The following is a 19,863-nucleotide window of genomic DNA, read 5'->3' on the forward strand; positions in this document are numbered from 1 at the left end:
ATTTGGATCTTAATAATAGTCTTCTACTTACACTTAAGAAAGAGGGCAATGTATATGCATAAAGAACTGTATTTTAACAGAAAATAATTTTAAACCAGATGCAGTAGCACATGTGGGCTTATAATCCTAATAATACAGGAGGCTGAGGCAGCAGGATTGAAAGTTTGAGGCCAACCTTGACAACTTAGTAAGACCCTGTCTCAAAATAAAATACTAAAAAGGGTAAGGGACGTAGCTCAGTGGTAGAGTACCCCTGGGTACAATTTGCAGTACCAAAAGAAAAAAGAAACTATAGCTCTGTAGTATAACATTTTTTAAGTTTTTTAAAAAATTCTAATTTTTATATATGATGACAGAATGCATTACAGTTCATATTACATATATAGAACACAATTTTTCATATCTCTGGTTGTACACAAGTAGCGTCGCATGGTTCCTGTCTTCATACCTATACTTAGGGTAATGATGTTCATCTCATTCCACCATCTTTTCTACACTCTTGCCCCCTCCTCCCCCCCCAGCCCTCTGCCCTATCTAGAGTTGGTCTAATCCACCTTGCTCTGCCTCCCAGCCCCACTATGAATCATCCTCCTAATATCAGAGGAAACATTCAGAATTTTTTTTTTTTTGCGATTGGCTGACTTCACTTAAGTTCTGGTATTGTGATGCCTCCTGCTTAAGTTTTCCAGCTAAGGATTTCTTTTGTTATTCTGGGCCTTATTTTTTCCAAATGAATTTCATGGTTGCTTCTTCTACTTCTATGAAGCATGTCATTGGAATTTTAATAAAAATTGCATTAAATATGTATAGAACTTTTGGTAGTATGGCCATTTTGACAATATTAATTATGCCTATCCAAGTATGTAGGAGATCTTTCCATCTACTAAGATCTTCTTCAATTTCTTTCTTTAGTGTCCTGTAGCTTTCATCGTAGAGATCTTTCACTTGTTTTTTAGATTAATTCCCAGATATTTTATTTGTTTCCAAGGCTAATGTGAATCACATAGTTTTCCTAATTTCTCTTTCAGTTGATTCATCACTGATATATAGAAGCACAATTGATTTATGGGTGTTAATTTTATATCTTGCTATATTTTGAAATTTATTTTTGGATTCTAGAAGTTTTAAGGTGGAGTTTTTTGGGTCTTCTAAGTAGAGAATCATGTCCTCAACAAATAGGAATAATTTGAATTCTTATTTTCAAATTCATATCCTTTTAATTTCTATCTTCTAATTGCTCTAGCTAGAATTTAAAGGATTATGTTGAATAAAAGTGGTGAAAGAGGGCATCCTCGTCTTATGCCAGTTTTTAGAGGGAATGCTTTCAATTTTTCTCCATTTATAATGATGTTGGTCTTGGGTTTAACAAGAATAGCTTTTACAATAATGAGGAATGTTCCTACTATCCTTAGTTTTTCTAGCCTTTTGAACAAGAGTGTATGCTATATTTTGTCAAATGCCTTTTCTGCATCTATTGTGACAATTATGTGATTATTGTCTTCAAGTCTATTGATGTGATGAACTATGTTTACTGATTTCTATATTTTTAACCAATATTGCATCCCTGGGATGAACTCCACTGGATCATGGTGCACTATCTTTTTAATATGTTTTGTATATGATTTGCAAGAATTTTATTGAGAATTTTTGCATCTATGTTCATCACGGATATTGGTCTGAAGAGTTCTTTCCTTGATGTGTCTTTGTCTGGTTTTGGTATCAGGGTGATTCTATCTTCATAGAATGAGTTTAGAAGGGTTCCTTCCTTTTCTGTTTCATGGAAAACTTTGAGGAGGATTGGTATAGTTTCTTCTTTGGAGGTTTTGTAGAACTCAGCTGAGAATCCCCAGTGACTAATAGAAGAAAAAGTAGGCCCAAATCTCTATCTCATCAGGTTAGGAAATAAATTCCTCACTGGGATTCCTAGAGCACAAAAAGTAAAATCAAGAATCAACTAATGGGATAGTATCAAATTAAAAAGCTTCTTCACAGCAAAGGAAACAATAAAGAATGTGAAGAGAGAGCCTAACGAATGGGAGAAAATCTTTGCCACCTTTACCTCAGATAGAGCATTAATTTCCAGGATATTTAAGAACTCAAGAAACTTAACACCCGTAGCAAAACTAATAACCCAATTAATACATGGGTAAAAGAACTGAACAGATATTTTACAGAAGAGTAAATATAAATGGTTAAAAAACATATGAAAAAGTGTTCAAGACCTCCAGCAATTTGGAGAAATGCAAATTAAAACTACATCAAAATTTCATTTTACCCATGTTGGATGGCAATTATCAAGAATACAAGTAACGATAAATATTGTTGAGAATGTTAAGGAAAGGTACACTCATACATTGCTGGTAGGACTGCAAATTGGAACAACCATTCTGGAAAGCAGTGCAGAGATTCCTTAGAAAACTTGTAGTGGGACCAACATTAGACCAGTTATCCCACTCGTTGCATACACCAAAATGACTTTTAAAAATTAACATACTATAGTGACATGGCCACATCAATATTTATAACAACTCAATTCACAATAGGTAAGTTGTGGGATCAACTTTGGTGCCCTTCAACAGATAGATGAATAAAAAGAATGTTGTATACACATGGAATATTACTCAGTCATAAAGAAGAATGAAATTATGACATTTGCCAGTAAATGGATGGACCTGAGGACTATCATGTTAAGTGATGTAAGACAATCCTAAAAAAAAAAAAGCAAAATATGCCAAACCCCCAAAACAAAAGTCTGAATTTTTTTCTCTGATATCAGATGCTTATTACAATAAAGGGGGTGGCAGCTAAGGAAGAATAATTTACTTTAGATTAGTTAGAGGGAAGTGAAGGAAAGCAAGCAGGTATGGGAGTAAGAAATTAGTAGAATGAATCAAACATTAGTACCCTATGTACATATGACTACATGACTAGTGTGATTCTACATCATGTTCAACCAGAAGAATGAGAAATAATACTCCATTTATGTATTATGCGTCAAAGTGCATTCTACTGTCATGAATAACTAATTAGAACAAATAAAAAAGAAAGAAAAAAACAAACGCTGAATGATCTCTCTAATATGTGGATGCTAATACACAATAAGGCACGGAGGAAAGGAAAGTTCACTGGATTAGACAAAGGGTATTGTAAGGAAGGGAAGAGGGATAAGGATAGGACAGTAGAATGAATTGTACATAACATTCCTATGTTCATATATGAGTACATGACCAGTGTAACTCCACATAATGTACAACCACAAGAAAGAGAAGTTATGTTTCATGTATGTATAATATGTCAAAATACATTCTAGTGTCATGTACAACTAAAAATATTTTTAAAAATGAAGGAAAAAAGAAAGAAACAATAGTTTTCTGTGTGGTATTTTAAAAAACTCTTAGCAATTTCATTGGCAGGGTATTTAGACTTTTCAACATTTTATGCCTTAGGTTTTACATTCTCAGTTTTAATACCAGGTTTTGCCATTTAGGTAAAATCTACTGGCTTTAGTCTTATGAATATTAGCTGAAGATTCATTCTATTTCCTTATTTTCTAAATAAACCATATGTGTTTACTTATGTGAATATTTATCGTAAACTTTTTGGATAACCATACATATTTTAATTCCATTTCTCACTCACATTTTTATTCATGTGCTTAGTGTAGTATGATACAGTCTTTTTAAACTTACACCAAGTTTTCCTGCAACTTTACATATATTTCTTTTATCTTAGTAGATGGGTCTTAAGCATTTTTCACTGATATTATATCTTCTTTTTTTAAAACATCACAAAATAAACACCACAATCAAGCTAATTCGCACATTTATCTATCTATCTATATATCTATATCTATATCTATCTATCTATCTATCTATATATATATATATATATATATATATATATATATATATATATTGTTTGTGTGTGTGTGCAGTAAAGCACTTATGGTCTACCTTATCATCAAATTTCAGATATACAGTAACCATATTGTCATCTATAGTCACCATGAAATACATTTGCTATCCAGAATATATTCATCTTGCAAAGCTGAAACTTTGTATCCTCTTGCTAAGAAGCTCATTTTCTCTCACAAAACAAAAATATAGAACATATTTTACTTTTAATGAATAGTTTTTAGCATTTTTGTTTCTATTTTTTTTCTAAAGAAGAATTTACACATACACACACAAGATTGTATGTGTTTCAGTTAATTACTTTTGTTTTATATGCCCACAATATTACTACACTGGGCAAGAAAATTTTCATAAGTCGCCTTCCAGTTATTACTCAATCCCCACAAAAGACAATCACTTTTTGACCTCCATCACTATAGTTTTGCCAGTGTGTGACTTTATATAAGAATCACCACACAGTATGATTCTTGAGTTTGATTTCTTTGATGATTGATTTTTTTTTATTGTGGTAAAATTACATGATGTCTACCCTTTAAAAAGCTTTAACTACAGAGTTGTTAACTGTATTCACATTTGTCATAAACAGATCACCTTGCATGCACTTATGGAAAAGCAACACAAAGATCCCCCACATGCCACCAATCAATCTTTGGCAAACATCATCCTGTTTTCTGCCTCTAAGAGCTTTACATGCCTTTAGATATCCCATATAGGTGGAATGGTATAGCATTTGTCCTTCTATGAGTGACTAATTTCACTTTGTACGTCTTTCAGGTTCATCAATGTTGTCAAATATGGCAAAAATTTCTTCTTTTATTAAGACAATATTACAATCTGTATATACTGTATGCCATATTTTCATTATGCATTCACCTGAAGATGGACATGTAGATTGTTTTTACCTCTGGAATATAAAAAAATAATACTGTACTAAACATGAAAGTGCAAATATCCTTCAAATTCCCTTTTCAATAATTTTGTATACATATCCAGTAGTGAAATTACTGGATCATATGGTAGTTCTATTTTTGCTTTTGGAGGTAACATGTACTGTTTTCCTTAACAGCTGAATAATTTATATTTCTAACAGCATTACACAAGATTTACTATTTCTCCATGTCCTCACCATCACTACTTTTTTTTAATTTTTAAAATTATGTTCATTCTAAGAATTTCTTAAGTTTATTCCTATGTATTCTATCATTTTTGATATTATTATTATTTAAATATTTATTTTTTAGTTGTAGGGTGGACATAATACCTTTATTTTATTTATTTATTTTTATGTGGTGCTGAGGATCAAACCCAGGGCCTCGTACATGCTAGGTGAGTGCTTTACCACTGAGCTATAACCCCAGCCCTATTTTTGATATTATTATACACAAAATTATTTTATTAATTTTCTTTTCAGATTGTTCATTTTTAGCATATGAAACTAATTTTGTACATTGGATTTGTATCCAGCAATTTTCTGAGACTATTAGTTCTAATAGTCTAATGAAATCTTTATAGTTTCAAAATATAAGATCATGATATGTGAATAGAAATAATGTAGTTCTTAATCCCATTTGATAATGGAGTATGATTCTTTAAATGGTTTGTTGAATTCAGATTGAAGATTTTTGCATTTGTATTTACTAGGAATATTGATTCATAGTTTTCTTATATTGTATTTTATTCATTTTCATATAAGGATATTCTGACCTCAAAGAATTTACTGGTAAGTGTTCCCCCTTCTTCATGCTTTTTCTGTTTTGTTTTTGTTTTTGTTAAGAGTTTGAGGAGGCTTACCATTGTGTTTTCTTCAATTGTTTGGTGTATTTATACACCAAAGCAATTTATTCCTTGGTTGAGAAGTTTTTGATTACTTTTTCAATTTCTTTACTATTTATAATTCTGTTTAGATTTTTAAAATGATTTTCCTGAATCAATCTTGATATATTTCTAGGAATTTATCCACTTCTTCTATGTTATATAATTTATTGGTATATAATTTTTTTATAGCAGTCTCTTTTATGTTTTATTAGTGCATTTTACTTTTACAGAGTAATGGGTTTCATTATAGCATATTTTATATGAATATATTATGCCCTGATCGTATCTCCCATACCATTATCATACTCTCCCCTACCTCTGATTCTCTTCCTCTTTTATAATAGTCTACTGGCATGAAATGAAATCATGACATACCAAAACATTTAGTTTGGAGCAAAAACCATACTAAGAGATAAATTTTTAGTTATAAATGCCTATATTATAAAAGTATCATAATCATTTTTATTTCTATGGCCTCACTTGTATAGTCTCTCCTTTCTGATTTTGTTTATTTAAAGATTAACATTTTTTTCTATTTTCAAAGTCTTATTTTTTTGACTTCTCTAATTCATTTACTTCTGTTCTAATCTTTTAGTGTTTCCTTCCTTTTGCTAACTTTGGTTTTAGTTTGTTTTTTATTTGTAGTTTCTTAAGAGTAAAGTTAGATAATTTATTTGAGATCTTTCATTAGAAAAAAGGACATTTACAGCTATGAACATCCCTCTTATTACTGATTATGCTGCATACCACAAGTTTTGGTGTGTTATGCATTCATTTTTGTTATTTCAAGATATTCTAGTATTTCCCTGTTGATTTTATCTTTTACCTGTTGATTGTTCAGGACTGTGCTGTTTAATTTCCCCATAGATGTGAACTTTTCATTTTTTTCTTCTGCCATTAATTTCTATTTTCATTCCAATATGGTTGAAAACTAGAGTTGGTGTGATTTCAGCATTTTTAAATTTATTAATATTTTCTTGTGATCTATATGAAGTCTATCCTGGAGAATGATCTGCATGTGCTTGAGAAGAATTTGTATTCTGTTACTATTGGGTAGAATGCTCTGTGTGTATCTGTTATGTCCATTTATTTTATATTGTTTTTCACAGCCTCTATTTCCTTATCAATTTTCTATCTAGATATTCTATTTATTATTGAAAATGGGGGGTGCTGTGGCTGTGGCTCAGCGATAGAGCACTTGCATAACACTTGTGAAGCACTGGGTTCCATCCTCAACACCACATATTAATAAATAAAAGGATTGTGTCCATCTATATATTTAAATCTCCTCCTAGCCTTGTGTTCCCTTTATTTCTTCTTTCTGTTCTGTTCTTATTTACTTAATATATTTTGGTGCTTTCATCTTGGGTGAATGTATATTGATAATTATTTTATCTTCCTGGTCAATCATTCTTTTTCTCATTTTATGATGCTCTTCTTTGTCTCTTGAGATAGTTTTTTTTAATGTTTTGTTTTAGTTGTAGTTGGACACAATACATTTTTCATATTCTTTGTGTACCATAGATCCATAAGTATTTTTGTGGTTACCATGGGGTTTACATGAGATATATTTATAATAATGTGTTTCAAGATGGTAAACACTTACACTTAATATAACACAATGACTGCATTTTTTCCCATCCCCCATTTTATGTCTTAACATTTCTTTTGTTTCCTGCTGCCCTAGGGATTTAGAACATTACATATTTTGTTGGTACTACAAAACAGGCAAAACAAGCATTTTTGCCTCACACAGTCTTTCTAACAGCTGAAATATTGGACTTGTGCTTAATTTTTGTTCTCAGTAGAGAGCAATTGAATGTTTTTTCCCCACTAATTCCATACTGAATCAGGTTATTTAACTACAGCAAAGGAATACTTGCTTGCCTAAACCATATGACATTGTTCTTAATGACTTCTGCTCTGGTGTCTTTTTGAGTTGGTTTAGGGTAGGACAAAACAAAAATTATTCTGTCAGCTCTCCCAAAAGTTTGACAGCAGGATGTATGTTTTTGTTTTTATTGTTATTATTATCATTTTGGTACTGAAGATTGAACCTGTGGTGCTTAACCACTGAGCCACATCCACAGCCTTTTTTCATATTTTCTTAGAGGCAGAGTCTTGCTGGCTGAGTTGCTTAGGAGCTCACTAAATTTTTTAGAATGGCTTTGAACTTATAATATTCCTGCCTCAGTCTCTAGAGCCACTGGGATTACAAGTGTGTACCACTGCACACGTTTTAATATTTCTTCCCCCTGAGTTTTCTCCAAATTACACTGCACTGAGCCAGAAAGGAAGGATAATGATGAGGGATCCAGTGAAATTTTCTACTATATTTGATGCAGTTGATTTTGCACTCACTTGGGGTGCAGAAACGTCTTAACTCATTTCTAGATTTCTCACCCTGAGAATTGAATTGTATATTGCTGTTGAATCTATGTTCTAATGAGGGGAAGGGAGACTCAGGGTTTCCTATCATACCATGATACTGACATCATTCTAATATAATGCTTTTAAGATTCATTTATCGTGCTATGTTTTAGTGTAGTATATTCATTTTTATTGCTCAGTAGTGTTCTATTGTATAGATATGCCACATGTGTTTATTCTATTTGACTTTAAACTTCACATATTAAATTGCTTACATTAGTTATGTCTCATAATCCAAAAAATGTAGGCTCACTGTAGAACATTCAGTTACAAATTCTCTATATAATACAAGACTTAGAGCTAAGAATTGGCTTGCAGATTTGAAGGTAAAACATCAATTTCATTTCCTGTTATAATGTGCCAAAATAAATATTGTGATTCTCCAGGTAGCTCATTAAAATATTATGACTTATACTATCTTCTTTCCATTCTCTGGATACAAATTAACATTACAGTAATCCAATCTGTGACTTTCCAAAATCACCAATGAAATCCCTCATCATTTATTGATTTCATTTTTTGATGCACAGGATTTTTAATTTTATAAGTGGATCAATACAATTTAACATAAAATTAAGAAAACACTGCAAATTTATAGTGAAAACAAAGCACCAGATAAATTAATAAAAAATTGAACCACAAAAACAAAGTCATAATAAAGTCTTCATACATTATATCCTGGCTCAAATGCACAAAATGTTCAAGTATTGGGATCTTATAATTCCCATTTCCTTTCATTGAATCATAAGTGTGAGTGTATCCAATTTAATAAATAAAAGATAAAATTTACTTTATATTTATTAAGATAATTCTAGAAGTTTTTCTTCAAAAAATAAACATTGAAATATTTTCACTGTTTTCAGATGTGAAACATCAATTATCCTAAATATATAAAAATACTGAAATCGATAAATCTGAAAAAAACAATAAAATGCACAAGAAAAAGAAAAAAAAATAACCAAACAAAAATATCTTCCCTCTTGGAAAGTGTTTTAAAACAGAATAAAAAGTTTAATTTGTTTTCTGAAACACACTGAAATGCCAACTCCTGGGGGGGGGAAAAAAAACCTTTACTGAAAAGCAAGTTAAGATCATTGTTTTAATCTTCCTGACATAATTAATTCAACTAAATAATGAAATATTGCCAAGAATAAAAGATTTATTTTATTTTATTTATGCATACTACTAGCAATGCTAATTTAAATCATTTAATGTAAGTTAAATCACTTAATTTAAATTTAAATTTAGAACCCATTATCAACACCCATTTCAATCACATAACACTTGATTTTGTGACTCTATAAGGTATACATACAAATGGGTGTTATTCAAACTTATAGTATGACTACATGCTAAAAGATTATATCTTACTTTTAGCTGGTTTGGTTCACAGGCAGGTACACTCAAAATCTCAAGTTACAGCAACTGTTTTTATGTTGTATATTCATATGCAAATAAAATAATTTTAAGCCAGAAAGAAGATATATCTAGCAAACTGGAATTCTAAGAACTGCTCCTTAATCTAAATTATGTGAATGTATAGATGAAAACTGAGGCTGAGGAAAGGGGTAATGATAAGTCAACATTAAATCAAATCCTAATGCATGGTGGTGCATGCCTGTAATCCTAGCAGTTCAGGAGGCTGAGAGAGGAGAATTGCAAGTTCAAAGCCAGTCTCTGCATCAGGGAGGCGCAGAGCTAATCAACACAGAGAGACACTGTTTTTTAAATAAAATATAAAATAGGGCTGAGGATGTGGCTCAGTGGTCAAGTTCAATTTTTGGTACCAAAAACAATCAAATCCTATGGAAGTTAGTGTGGTATTTTAAAAAGTCAGTACATAACAGAAACTTCACAAAAGAGAATATTTACTTTTTTTTTTTTTTTTTTTTTTTTACAATTTGCCTATTATCTGGAAGCCAAAGTTCTTTCCAAGACGTATACTTATAATTCCAGAGAAAATAGTAATAATTTCATAGTAGTGTTCTTTCCACAAATACTAGCTCTTAGTTATTTCTTTATTTCATCTATAGGTTTACCATTGGTATTAATGAATGCTCTTTTTTGTCTTTTATTCAAGTTCTAGAGATTGAATCTAGTGCCTTGCAAATTGTAGGGAAATGCTCTATCACTGACTAAAATCACCTTAAAACCATTAAATACTGCTTTTTTCCTAAATTCACAATTCCTAGTGTCACAAATGTTATGCAGAAGAGCATTTGAGAAGATCTACTTTGCCTAATTGAACTAGAATTGAAATTGAAATTAATGGGACATTAGTCAACATTCTGCCTGATAGTAGTAAACAGATGTTAATAAAGAACAGGAAAATTTTTTCAAACTAATGTGCTTTTCCTTCCAAATTGACTACCTAATAATCTTATGCCATGTGCAATTTTATCTCCTGGCTAATAAATGAAAAACTAATAAAAAAAGTTTTGGTTTTTTGATTATAAAATAGAGAAGTAAGTATTTCCATTAATCAAGATTATATACAATATGCAATTTAGGTAGTCAATCAGGTGCCTTCAGGATTCTAAGCACCACAGAAAGAATGAAGTTTAGAACCATAATATTTAGGGTACAATGGCAAATTACAGTGTTAATTTCACTCAAGCTGAAGAAAGGGAGGGGACACCAAACTTATTTTCTTACTAATAAGAAAAGAACAAAGAAAAAATGTGCAAAATAAAATAGACTGCATTGAGAACATGTTCTTTTTTTGAATTTTTTAATTTGTTTTAGTTAGTTATACATGACAGTAGAATGCATTTATGCACTTTGATGTGTCATACATAGATGGAATATAATTTCTGATTTTTCTGAGTGTACATGTTGCAGAATCATATTGGTCATGTAGTCACATCTATACATACAGTAATAATATCTGTTTAATTCTACTATCTTTCCTATCCCCATATCCTCTCCTCTCCCCCCAAAACTTCTCTCTACTTAATCTAAGGTAATGGTATTCTTCCCTAGTGCCCCCCAGCTTATTTTGAATTATCATCTGCATATTAGAGAAAAAATCCAGTCTCTGGTTTTGTGGGATTGGCTTATTTCGTTTAGCATGATATTTTCCAACTCCAACCAATTAGTGGAGAATGCCATAATTTCACTCTTCTTTAAAACTGAGTAATATTCCATTGAGTATATATACCACATTTTCTTTATCCATTCATCTATAGAGGGACACCTAGGTTGGTTCCAGAGTCTACAACATGTTCTTATTGATTTTTAGCAATTTATGACTAATTGGCATGTATCTGTATAAAAATAAAAATAGTTAACAGAAAAGGTAAGAGAACATTATCCAACATAGAGTATCATTTGATTATCCTGTGATTGCATGGATGACTGAAAGCTACTGTTGCTATTGCTGCCTAGAATTGTAAGAGAGTATAGTATCACATATCACTAGCACTGCAAAAAGATCAAAATTCAAAGTACACTTTCACTGAATGCATACAGAGTTGAAAAATATTAAGTCAAACGATTTTAAGTCAGAGATGTTCAGTATTTTTTATGTGATTTACATATACCTAAACAGTATATTTTGCATTAGTTCAACAGTAACAATTAGCAAATTCTTTAGGGGTTCGTCAGACATTAATTTTTACTACAGTATGCATAGTGGAGTTTTCTACTGGTTTCTTGCAATATGAAATATCATGTTTCCTCTAAAATTGAAAATTACAGTCAAGGACAAAAGTCATGTTCAATATACAGTGGTGATATATATTTTTTCTTGTAATCTGCTTTTATTTTTTTATTAGTTGCTCAAGACAATACAATGATCTTGTCATATCATACATTTGATTCAAATAGGGTATGAATTCTCATTTTTCCACGTGTACAGATTGCAGGATCACATTGGTTATACAGCCACATTTATACATACAGCAATACTAGTGTCTGTTGTATTCTGCTGCCCTCCCTATCCCCCCTCCCCTCCCCTCCCCTCCCATCACCTCTCTCTACCCAATCTACTGTGACACTTTTCTCTATCTCTTTTTTCCCTTCCCCCTCACATCATCCTATATGTACTTTGTGTAATGATGAGGGTCTCCTTCCATCTTCCATGAAATTCTCCTTCTCCCTCTCATTCCCTCCCACCTCTCTTCCCTGTTTAGTGGTAATCTTCTTCTGATGCTCTTCCTCCCTACTTTGCTTTGAGTCACCTCCCTTATATCAGAGAAGACATCTGGCATTTGTTTATTAGGGATTGGCTAACTTCACTTAGCATAATCTGCTCTAATGCCATCCATTTCCCTGCAAATGCCATGATCTTGTTATTTTTTAGTGCTGAGTAATACTCCATTGTGTATAAATGCCACATGTTTTTATCCATTCATCTATTGAAGGACATCTAGGTTGGTTCCAGTGTTTAACTGTTGTGAATTGTGTTACTATGAATATTGATGTAGCTGTGTCCCTGTAGTATGCTTTTTTTAGGTCTTTTGGGTATAATCCGAGAAGGGGAATAGCTGGAGCAAATGTTGGTTTCATTCCCAGCTTTCCAAGGAATCTCCATACTGCTTTCCAAATTGGCTGCACCAATTTGCAGTCTCACCAGCAATGTATGAGTGTACCTTTTTCCCCACATCCTCTGCCAAACTTGTGGTTGTTTGTCTTCATAATTGCTGACATTCTGACTGGAATGAGATTAATCTTAGAGTAGTTTTGATTTGCATTTCTCTGAGATGATGAGCATTTTTTCATATATTTTTGTTGACTGATTGTATATCCTCTTCTTAGAAGTCTGTTCAGATCCATGGCCCATTTGTTGATTGGTATTTTTAAGTATATATTTCAACAGCTGACCATGAGATACTAAAGAATAAAATTTCTGATTTGTGAGAAGAATATAAGTGGCAATCCTCTGAAGTATTTGAGGACCTATTTGCTTTTGCGCTCTCTCTCTCTCTCTCTCTCTCTCTCTCTCTCTCTCTCTCTCTCTCTCCCTTTTTTATTTTTTGGTCCTGAGGATTGAACTCAGGAGCACTTAATCACTGAGCCACATCATCAGTTCATTTTTATTTTGAGACAGGTTCTCTTTTTTTAATTCTGTTTTGGAACTCCATAACATGTTGAGCCTGGCTTTGAACTTGGTATCAGGAGCTCTCATTCTCTGGAGTCACTGGGATTACACACATGCACCACCTTACCCAATTGTTCCTTCCTATTCTTTTTAATGTATATATGAATGCAGGTTTTATTTACCTACACAACTCACAGCTTTTTAGGACTATGATAATTAAGCAGTTTTGACAAAAATATGTTCCCTTTGAGATGATGTAAGTGTTCCACAATTCATCAGGCCTATAATTTCTGCTTTAAATTGGAAGGACTTTCAAACTACTTGGTTTTTCAGAATGTGTCTTTATGAAATATTTGATGGTTTTCATTCTTTGGTCTAAGATACCCAGAAGTTTTAAAAAATGCATGTGATCTCTAGCAATTAGAAAAAATGCAAATCAAAACTACTCTTAAGATAGCATGTCACTCCAGTCAGAATGGCAGCTATTATGAAGAAAAACAAATAAGTGTTGGTGAGAATGTTGGGGAAAAGACACACTCATACATTGCTGGTGGGACTGAAAATTGGTGCAGCCAATATAGAAAGCAGTATTGAGAAGCCTTGGAAAACTTGGAATGGAACCACAATTTGACCCAGCTATTCCTCTCCTCAGTCTATACACAAAGGACTTAAAATCAGCATACTACAGGGACACAGCCACATCAATGTTTATAGCAGCACAATTCACAATAGCTTAACCATGTAACCAACCTAGATGCCCTTCAGTAGATGAATGGATAAAGAAAGTGTGACATATATACACAATGGAATTTTACTCAGCAATAAAAGAGAATAAAATCATGGCATTTGCAGGTAAATGGATGTCATTGAAGAAGATAATGCTAAGTGAAATTAGCCAATCCCCCCAAAAAAAAACAAAAACAAATGCTGAATTATATATCTGATTTAAGAATGCTGATCCATAATACGCTGTGGGGGGAGATGGGAGGATTAAATAAACTCTAGATAGGGAAAAGGGGAAAAGGGGAGGGAGAGCAAGGGAGGGGAATGGGGTAGGAAAGACCATGGAATGTGATGCTCATCATTACCCTAAGTACATGTATGAAGACACAAAGGATTTGACTCTTCTTTGAGTAAAACCAGAGATATGAAAAATTGTGCTCTATATGTGTAACATGAAGTGTAATGTATTCTGCAGTCATATATAACAAATTAAAATTAGAAGTACAAATTTAAAAAACATGTATATAAACAAATGCAATTCATATACTATGAATATGGCTTCTGAATGATGTCATTGTTTTAGTTGCATGGATTATTTTAAAGGTGGGTATAGCAAGATACCTTCTATTTTTATATATATAGCCTCATATTGTAAATGTATGAACATGTCTATCCCAAGTTAAACCCTCTTTTTGCAGAAGTTTTCCAAATTTTTTCTTAGGAACCAGAATATCCTAAAGCTTTAAAATTTAAGTACATAATCATTAAAAAAAGATAATTTAGCAAACATTTGTCAAATATATACTAAAAGTCATATGCATCTTACATTACTTTGACTTACAGGCCACAAGAAATGAAAGAAAATCTCTTTCTACAAAAGTTTATAAATTAGTAAGAAGAGATAAAATGCACATAGGTAGTTAAAAAAATAATACCAGAAAGACTATAACAATTTCTATAAAATAAATACTGAGATTAAGGAGATACTACATGTGAAAGAGGGAGAAGTGCAGCAGAGATTTCACTTCAAGTTGGCCTTAAAATGTAGGTAGAGATTAGAGAAAGAGCAATATCTCTAATCATCAGTTTGTCAGGATTATTGTTTTTTAAGAAAATGATAGAATCCAACAAAAGTTTAAGAACAAAAAAGTAACTAATTTTTTTTTATTGCTATAAGGTCTATGATCATCAGCTAATTTCAGCCCTTGCTTGAATTCAAGGGATCAAGCAATACTTTAGGTCATCTCAATCTATTGCCTCAATTTTTTTTTAACATTAGCTTCATTTTCAGGCAAGTGGTTTTTGGCAGTTTTAGATTTACATAACAACTTTCTTTTAATTAATTAATTTATTTTTGATATTGGGAATTAAACTCAGGGCCACTTTGGCCACTGAGCCACATTCCCAGCCTTATTTTGTATTTTATTAGAGACAGGGTCTCACTGAGTTTCAATAGTTTGGCTGAGGTTGGCTTTGAACTTGGGATCCATCTACCTCAGCTTTCTGAGCCACTTGGATTACAGGTAGTGCACCACCAGGCCTAGCTACATAACAGCTTTCTATATTCAGAGAAAAAGGAGAATGATACTCTCAACATACAATTTAACTGGTCTAGATTAGATAATATTCCCATATTACAATGAATCATTGTGGTCAGAGGGATGAAATGCTCTGATTAGCCACACTTGAGATACTCTAAATCCTGGAGGCTGAAACCAGAGGCAGAAACATTATTCAATGCAAACAGAAAATTTAATAGTATAGGAAAGAACTGGATGCTTAGGGAAATAAATGTACCTATGTGGTGGGATTTTGGGGAACTTGTTTAACATACTGGGACTGTACTTTGTTCATCTAAAAAGGTAAATGATTTAATTAACTTCATAAAATTATCATTAGAATGAAATTTGATGTGCTTATAAAGCTCTGGTACTTGATATGTTGTTGAAAAATGTTAGTTTCTTTCCCCTTTTATAGTCCCTATGCATGCTAAGATCCTGGGTTGTCCTAATATTAATGTGAGGACAAACACACAAAAGCTTAAACTCCCACACACCCAAAGTAATCATACACACTGAGATCCCCTTGCATGATGTGATAGGAAGTACACAGAAATAGTGCTATAATATATCACTCACAAGTTTTACCTGAGGCAATTCTTTCAACCATTTCCTTTACACTTAATCAAATTGACGTGCAATTGATAGTTTGAGCCTGAAAAATCTCAGCTTTAGGAAATGCAATTGGTTTAATACCAAAAAAAAACTTACAAAACTGTTAGCCGTCCTCAAGTTAGTCTTAAAATTGAAATTGATTCCATAAAAATAGTTTCATCTGCTATGATTAGGGACAATACTGTTCTAACCTATAATATAGAAGCTATGGAAGGGCATATTAAGGCTAATATTCTTTGTATATTAGGTGCTAAGAGGAACAGAATGGATACTGAATCTTCATTTAGGAGGATATAATCAAAAGTGAATGGATAGTAGACATAGTAGAAATATATATTCCTGTTTTGTACTAGGATTTCTTGATATTAGACCAATGGATTTCTACATTTAATGTAGCAAGGTATGTAATTAAGAGACCCATAAATGGAAAGTGACCATAAAAATTATAATAATTTAAATTCGGTCAGATTTCAAGTAGAAATCTTCCATTAAATTTTATGTATTAGGCACAGACATGTTCAAAATTATGATCACAAACAATACTAAAATCAATGATCTTCAGTGACCTATCTACAGGTAGTTTAGATTGTATTTATGGTCAGTACTTGTATTATTAATTAGTCTTCAGGACTGCCAACAAAATGGGCAGATAAGTAAAAGGAAACAAAGTATTTTAATATATAATCTGCACAAACAGAACAAAAATGGGAAAGCAACTATACAAAACAAAAGCATATAAAAATAATAAGAAAAAGATGGCAAAAGATGTCATCAGTAATATTACTAATTATGATAATATAAGCAAGTTAATATAATTTATTAAAAGGCATATTCTGGTTGATATAAAACAATAATTAGAACATGTTGTTTATAAGTAACATACATAAATGGGATGGTTGAAAATTTATAACCCAAAAATTTCATGTCAGGCAAATGCTATAAAAAGGAAATCAAGCATACTACTATTAATATGAAACAAAATATAATCCATAGTAAAATACTTATGAGAAATTGCTAAGTACAATAATTAATGAGAAAACATTTATAAGCATTCATAAATCCATACCAATATTAAGTGAAGAAAATGAAGAAGCATATTTGGGGAGGAAAGTTTATTGTAAATGTGCTATATATAGTATTGGTAAATGTGATGGAAGTACAAGAAAGTAAGCATTTTGCATCAGAGTAAATATTGAAGCAGGCAAGACTCACCAAAGCATGCTAAATTTGGAGAAAAATGTTGATGAAAAGTTTATATCTATCCATAGAATTCTTATTACTTGCATTAAAAATTAAGTAATCATACAATGAAGGAATTGGACAGTACTTTGTGTGATCAAAATTAAAAGCAAAATTACGTTATTAATGAGGAGCAAATGAAGACTTTGTACATACAGATGTGATTGCCAACACTGATACAACTTCACCTATTTAGTATTCTGGTTAAGAATACATAATCTGAATCCAATTACATCAAACAAACCCAAAATGGGGATCATTCTATTAAAACAAATTATTAAAAAACAATAGAGGTGGGACAGGTATTGAATTCCTCATTTTTTGTTGTTAAAAAGAAAAATAAAAGATGTTCCAGATTAAAGAAAGTTCAAGAGAAAAAAAGAGAGTGAACAAATAAACACTTGATCCCAGACTAGTTCATTATTGAATCAGTTGAGAAAATTAGATACAAATATTAGATTAAAGGAGTAAATCAATGCTAAATATACTGAGTTCATAGTTTTATTCTTGCTATTTAAAGAGTCAGGACATACTGTATGTAAGTTACCTTAGAAGGTTTTAGAAAAGAAGTACACAGAGACACAAATATATGCATGTGTTGTGTGTACATACCTGTACAGAAATTTAAAACTAGTGGTAAAATATTAGCAACATTAGTGATAAATTAATTCACACAAAGAATATGTTGGAGTTTTATGCATTGCTCTTTTTCTTTCAAGATATCTGTATGCTTGAACTTATTTCCTAAAACAAGTTTAAAAATTTAAAAGTGATAAAGGTGGATAAGTTAAATGCATGAATGACACAATTCTAGGAAAAAGTGCAAAACACATGAATGTTAGTGGAACTTATAAGATAACTTCGAAGTATGAAATTGCTACTGTTTTCAGATCAAAATGGCAATTATTGACCTGAAATTAGTGGTAATTTCACACTGTTTAACTTAATGCACTAAAGATGAAAACGTGTATTCTTTATTCTTCATGTTTCTATGTGAGGGACTTTGTTAGCTCCACACTCCTGGCATTACTTACTTACTTCTCTCTGTACAAAGTGGAACAAAGAGAGTTTAGATTGATAATTGTCATGCTTATTCCTTTTATCTACTTCTCCTGTCTTTGTGTGAGTCATCCTTCATATACATATGCACACACATGAGTGTTCTAACCAGCTCACTTAGAAGATACTTGCCCTTGCAGGTGTGACATACAGTTTTCAAGCTGTCCCTGTGACATCATGACTACATCTGTGTAAAGCAGATGAATTATTAGAATCATTTGGCTAAATATATAAAGCCACATTCTCCTATCCGTTTTATCCATAACATCATTGAGTTGTTTTGACTTTTATATAATAACTTGTATCTTTTAGTTGCTAAACTTAGGCAAGGAATATATGGCTTAATTTGCCTTTTTTATGTTCTGAACTGCTAATACATAATACCATATATGAAACAGAAGCTGTAAAATAAGTAGATAAATAGAAAGTTACAGGTGGAAATATCAAACTCCTTTCATAGAGAAACTATCAAGTAGATGAAGAAAACTTAAATTTATAGGATATGAATTAAATAACCGAAGAATTAATTTAATTGAAAAATTAATCCTCTTTTCAAATAAAACAAAGCATTCATAAAAATTGACCATTTGCTAAAATTTCTTAACATTATGAAGTTGAAGGAGCATAGATATTTCTTTTCTCTAAACATTAGTAGCTAATATACACATTAGGTAAAGCCAATTACATGCTTCTACTCCAAATACTGACAATATGGAAAAAAGTGAATAAAAGATTCTGGAAGAGTTGCAGATTATTTAAAGCAAATTTATTGGAGTTGAGAACCCAGAAGTTGTGGTGTTGAATTTTCACCTTGTGGCAGGCCAAGGAACATCACTGCAAGTTCCCAAGGTTTTCAGCCTTTTAGTTTCCCAATGTTCTTGTTTGATTTCTAACTATTGCTCTGTAGCCTTTGCATTGTATAAATTCCATGACATCCTCACAAAACTTATTTTTTTAACTTAAGGAGAACTAGAGTTAATTTTTGCTTTTACGCACTAAGAAACCTGACTGATAAAAGCATTAAATAGCAAATAAAATAATAAGAAGACAATCAGATCACATTTAAGGATAGTATGAGGGATGCTGCAATAAACTTCCAGGAAAAATTCGTTTGTAATCATGGATGCAAAGTGCCTAAATAAAAGTTAGCAATTCTAGCATAAAGGTAAGTTTAAAGAATAATACAAAATGACTATTTCATAGAATTATTAGGATGTTTTGATAAGAACAAATTGAATAATGTGATTCACTATGTGAACAGATTAGAAAAGAAAAATCATATTGTTTTAATATATGCCATTGATGAAAATAGTTAAAAATATAGTCTTGATCAAGCCAAATAAAATGACACATACATATTTTGAAAAATGATATCTACAAAAATAATAGAAAAAAACATTATCCAAATAACTTAACACAAACAAACCCCCCAAAATCCCAAATAGCAGCAAAAATTATCTCTGCTTAG

Source organism: Ictidomys tridecemlineatus, chromosome X (genome assembly GCF_052094955.1).
Source record: "Ictidomys tridecemlineatus isolate mIctTri1 chromosome X, mIctTri1.hap1, whole genome shotgun sequence".
In the NCBI taxonomy this organism is placed as follows: Eukaryota; Metazoa; Chordata; class Mammalia; order Rodentia; family Sciuridae; genus Ictidomys; species Ictidomys tridecemlineatus.